A 6,011-nucleotide genomic window follows, 5' to 3' on the forward strand; every position below is an offset into this window, starting at 1 on the left:
GGGAGGAGGTTCATCATGGGGGGACACACTGGCCTCCTGCACTGGGTGACATAAACCCTAGTGACATCATTGCCTGAGAACATCTGTGCTTGGTCTACTTGTGGCAGATTTTTCTCTTCAGGCTTTCTCTTACATTTCTCTCCTTGTTCCTTACTGGGTTTTCTCTCTCTCTTTCTCTCCCCCCCCTCCAGTTTTTTAAACATTCCCTACTCTCTGTCAGTGCTCTACAGTGACTGACTACCGAGTGCCTGCTTGCCTAGGTGTAGCCCTGGCTCTCCTTGACCTGCTGTGGTTGACTGGGGACACCACAGGGCACAGTGGGTCTGTGTCGTACACAGGAATTCCAAATGTGGGTGCCCAACAAAGTTATGGAATTATGGGCAGGAGGTCTGGTCTAGAGGGTAGAGGCTCCATTTGCCTGAAGGTAACATCCACAAGGTCACCAGTTCGAGGCCACTGGCACCGTGCGACCTTGAAGCAGCTGAGAAGCTGAAGCCGAGCTATTCCATCTGCTCTGAGTGTGGGAAGATGGAGGCCAGAATGTGAAACTAGATCAGAATGAAACATCTGAATGTTGTGGTTCTTGAAAGATAGAACCTTCTTTCAATTGTAAAAATCCCTACGGGGATTTAAATAAGCCTGCCTATGTAAACCGCCTTGAATAAAGTCTTGAATAAAGACCAAGAAAGGCGGTATATAAATACCTGTATTATTATTATTATTATTATTATTATTATTATTATTATTATTATTATGGAATTGCAGTATGAGGCTGGCTGTTTTATTTCTTTTTTAATGGGCAGAGTTTTTGTTTTTGTTTTACTTTGAATAAGGAAACAGCACCCTTCCCTATTCATTCAAGCATCACCTTCCTCCCATTGGCTATTGTTTGAGGCTCCATTGTGATTCTTTTTTCAATTTTAAGGAATCAGGGGACAGAACCACTTTCTCATTCCTTTGGCAATGCAAACCACTTTGTGAATTATTGTTGAAAAATGTAGCGATGATGATAATAAATAGAATTATCTCTCTACAGAATCTACTCTAGAGAATAAAACAGATGGTGAAAAACAAACAAACAAAATAAGCCTACAAATACTGAAATGGAAGTCAGAATAATACCAGATGTGATGTTCTGGGTCAGGCAGGTGCACTTGCACTTCAGCAAAAATAGCCAGGCTTTAACAACAGGGTAGGGCTGGCTCCAGGTGTGAAGGGCAAACTACCCTCTATGGTCCCTGTTCTACCTGGGTGGGTCTTGAGAGAGTTACACCACCACCACATGAAGGCTCAGAGGTGATCTCAGGAACCAGCAGTGGACCTTTCTAAAGGCCCTGTGACACAGGCAGTGGTACAACCATGCTGATTCCTGACAGCAGCCCTGTCCTAGAGTGAGATCTGAGAAAAGATGATGCGGCCACCCAGCTGAAGTTCCACAGGTCTGGATCTCGTGTAGCTAGATTGGGAGCCTTATGTGTCCACTGCCTTGTGCACTACCATGGAAGAAGGTAGACCATAAAGCAGTGGTTCCCAACCTGGGGGTCGTGACCCTCCAGGTATGACATTTGGAAAATTCTTTCCCCTTAAGAGGGTGGCAAATAACAGACACTCGTAAGCAACCCACCCATCACTTCCAGCTTCTCCCTGCCTCCATCAGAAAGAAAGGAGTTTTTATGGGGCATCCTGTTTATCCAGTATCTGGCAGCAGCAGTGGCAGGGAAAACCTGGAAGTGATGTGCAGGTCACCTACTAGTCCTTCGTCGGGTCTCAACCCTGTCCTAATGGGATATAAGAACATACATAAGAACATAAGAACAGCCCCAGGACATAGGCCCATCTAGTCCAGCTTCCTGTATCTCACAGCGGCCCACCAAATGTCCGAGGGAGCACACCAGATAACAAGAGACCTCATCCTGGTGCCCTCCCTTGCATCTGGCATTCTGATACATAGCCCGTTTCTAAAATCAGGAGGTTGCGCATACACATCATGGCTTGTATGATCAGGAGGTTGCGCATACACATCATGGCTTGTACACATCATGGGACAGGAAGTTGGAACCACCACTTTAAATAAAATAGTACAGTATGTTGAATTTTTATTATTATACTTTTGAATGAAACACTCTAGCATTTTATAGCCCTTTAGAAATATAACACAAACCAACTTTTTTCAACGTTACAATGCAGGTAAATCTGTAATGCAGGGAATTCTGTCCAGGCTTCGTAGGGAGGATAATTTATATGTGTAAGTTTATTTTGGCAGAGTTCTCTCTCTGGATTGCTTTGTACAAATAAGAAAAGGGTGCCATTTGGCAAAGAAAATCTTTTTTTTTAAATATAGTATTACTATGAATCATATATTGTAGGCATATTCAGAGAAACATAAACTATAAGCGTGCAGAAAAAGACATAATAAACATATACATCTTGCAACATTTACAACATTTACAGTAACATTGACAATAATTTCTCTAATGCATAAAGATTGTTTGATCTTTTATGAGTTTTCCAAAAAGCATCAATCATTTGAAAACATGAAGTAATGTAATGACTAGAGGTGTTTGAAAATGGTTTTTTTTGTTTTTTTTGCAAATTTCATTAATTAAAAAAAATTTTAAAGGTAAAAAAATGGTATTATGTGTTTTTATTCCAAGTTATCATTTTTTTAAAAAAGAAATTTTACTTGCTGTTAAAGTATTCAGATATAGTATCCGTGCTCTAGGAAGGTGATATCGGTGATATAGGGATAGCAGATGGTTGGTTGGCAACCTTCAGTCTCGAAAGACTATGGTATAAGCCTACAGCACCTGGTATTCCCAAGTTGTCTCCCATCCAAGTACTAACCAGGCCTGACCCTGCTTAGCTTCCAAGATCAGATGAGATTGGGCATGTGCAGGGCAACAGTTGCTGCCACCCACAGGAATAGATAGATAGATAGATAGATAGATAGATAGATAGATAGATAGATAGATAGATAGATATCCACCATGCGAAGGATGAAATGTTTGCTTGGGGTGGATATTGGTGCAATCCTTGAGAAAAATCATTGAGAAAAAAAAAGTGAGTTGAAGCCATCTAGGGATGGGAACTGGTACTACACCAATATGATAAATGAATTCGTCCTGCTTTACTGGATCTTGGCGGTCTTCGGAACCCCCACAGAGGCCTTTGTAACTTGCTTTGGAAAGAAAAACAGGACCATGAGATGACAAGGCTGCGCCGAATGGGATAAAATTGGGGTTTTTTAAATAGTAAAAATGGTTTTATTTCATTTTTTGATGCAAATTCCACACTATATCACGTTATTTCACAACAACCTTTTCAAACACCTCTAGTGATGCCAACTTCAGACCCTATTTCTTTTAAATAAAATTAAAATTGGGCCTTATGTTCTGAAGTGGAAAACGAGGTGTTAATAGCAATTATTTAATTTTCACAGGGCATCCTTAGGGTTGTAACCAATCCATATGTCTGCAGATATAGTCAAGAGAAGTGGATCTTTGTCTAAGGCAGAGATATTCAATGTTTTTTCTTCTCAAGGCACACTGCCCTCTATGGTCCTCTCTGTGGTCTTCATGTGATGTTATTTCCTGCTTCCAGGAGATTGCAGCTCAGTTTCTAGGGAAACTGTCTGTAGGGACAAACTGTTTGTCCTTCTTCCTCCATTGGCAGAGGTGGTGGGACAGACAATTCATTACCACAGAGAGTTGTCCTAGAAAAAGAGCTTCAGAACCCGGAAGTGATTTTCAGCAATTTTCAACCCTGTGCTCCAAACACCCATGGCATACCTGTGGAGCTTTTGTGGCACGCCAGTGCACTGTGGCAGCGCCTCTGAGAGGAATTTTATCAGGGGGTACAAAGTTTCTTTTGGGCCCCCTCCCAAAGGGGAAAAAGGCAATGGGAGAAGGCAGAATGGGGGGCAAAATTGGGCAGGGGGAGGGTGCTGACAGCCAGAATAGTCTTTGGAGCCCAGGTCTACCAGGCTTCTGGATGTGGAGCCCAGGTCTACCCAACCATGCAGCATTGGCAGCTAGATAAAGTAATATGGAAAACCAAACACACTCCTACGTCTCTTTAAAATCTTTGAAGTTTAGAAAACCATTGCTGAAAATTAGCATCAATGTATTTATGCTCACACTGTAGCCTTGCAGCTGTGCCCCTATACACTCCTTCATGGTTACCAGATCCACAAACCAAAGAGCTACTATAAGAGCTACTGGGAGTTTACTCCCAGATTTGACACTGTGTTCAGGAGGGTCATGGATGCATTTCTGGGCCTGGTGTGTATGGTCTGCAGCAGCAGTTGCCACTGCATGCCCAAGGTTGTGCCCCCAGTATCAAGCATAGGCAGTGAGTTTGGGTGAGATCAGAAAATGTAAGATTCCAGGAACTTTCTGGGCCCCCTCCTTTGGCTCCTGGGCCCCCTTTCTGACCCTGGACCTGGGTACAAATTACCCCCTTTTCCCCCCTCTCCTAGGCCCTGCACTGTGGCATACCAATTGAAAATCTCTGGTCTAAGGCAGGGGTCTCCAAATTCTGGCCCAGGGGCCAGATGTGGCCCGCGGCGAGCTTCTATCTGGCCTGAGGTCAGCCTCTGGTCCCCTGAGAGACTCTGGCCCGGTTGACCAAACACAACTGGAGATGTGCTTGGGGGTCGGGAGGAATGGGGGTCTATTTTAGTGTGTGCTTTATTTCTGTGATATGTGTTGGTGCTTGGAGAAATCCTGGAAATTTGAGCCCATTCATTCATTCATTCATTCATTCATTCATTCATTCATTCATCTTAGTTCCATCTCTAATGTATTTATTTAAATTTTATACTGTATTTACATTTTTCCCCCCAGCTGTGCCAGATATTTGATGCGGGCCTTTGGCCAAAATGCTTGGAGATCCCTGGTCTAAGGCATTGGCTTTGTAGGGTTCCCCCCCCCCCCAGCTGCTAAGGATAAGAAGTTTTGCCTTTATAGGAAACAATACCTTTGAGAACTCCATAGCAACTTTGTTGGCCATTTTCATCAAGAAAATTGTGTGAAATTAAGGCAGCAATCCTAATCACATTTTCCTGAGAGTAAGTCCCATTGAACAAAATAGGTCTTACTTCTGAGTAGACCTGGTTAGGCTTGTGCCCTAAAGGGCTAAATACTGTCTGCCTCTGTGTCGCAGTCTCTAGACAGATAAAGCCCCTATGTGGCTGTTGTCTGAATCATATGGGTTCAGAATCATGTGAAACTAGATGGTCCTCTGGTATCCCAGACACAAACCATTTCAGAAAGGAAAAGTAACAACCAACATTTTAAATGAATCCTGTAAATTTTCTGGGTTATACAATAGGTATATTGGCAACCTTCAGTCTCGAAAGACTATGGTATCGCGCTCTGAAAGGTGGTTCTGGCACAGCGTCTAGTGTGGCTGAAAAGGCCAATCCGGGAGTGACAATCCCTTCCACACCGGGAGCAAGTGCAGTCTGTCCCTGGTCTGTCTCCCTGACTATGGGCCTTCCTTCTTTGCCTCTTAGCCTCAGACTGTTGGCAAAGTGTCTCTTCAAACTGGGAAAGGCCATGCTGCACAGCCTGCCTCCAAGCGGGCCGCTCAGAGGCCAGGGTTTCCCACTTGTTGAGGTCCATCCCTAAGGCCTTCAGATCCCTCTTGCAGATGTCCTTGTATCGCAGCTGTGGTCTACCTGTAGGGCGCTTTCCTTGCACGAGTTCTCCATAGAGGAGATCCTTTGGGATCCGGCCATCATCCATTCTCATGACATGACCGAGCCAACGCAGGCATCTCTGTTTCAGCAGTGCATACATGCTAGGGATTCCAGCACGTTCCAGGACTGTGTTGTTTGGAACTTTGTCCTGCCAGGTGATGCCGAGGATGCGTCGGAGGCAGCGCATGTGGAAAGCGTGTGGAAAGCGCATGTGGAAAGCGCTGCTAAAAAGGTACATAGCCCAATTTTATCCAGTGCTGGCACAGTGGAGCTACACAGTCCATGCCAGGCCCTCTGAGAGGAATTTTAT

General features: G+C 44.1%; 1 pseudogene; it reads right to left on the reverse strand.

Annotated features, from left to right (window-relative positions):
- Window positions 1-2,795: 2,795 nt before the first annotated feature.
- On the reverse strand, window positions 2,796-2,915 carry LOC136649855 (5S ribosomal RNA; annotated as a pseudogene).
- Between the last annotated feature and the right edge of the window lie 3,096 nt (window positions 2,916-6,011).

The sequence above is a fragment of the Tiliqua scincoides genome, chromosome 4, assembly GCF_035046505.1.
Source record: "Tiliqua scincoides isolate rTilSci1 chromosome 4, rTilSci1.hap2, whole genome shotgun sequence".
NCBI classification, from domain to species: domain Eukaryota; kingdom Metazoa; phylum Chordata; class Lepidosauria; order Squamata; family Scincidae; genus Tiliqua; species Tiliqua scincoides.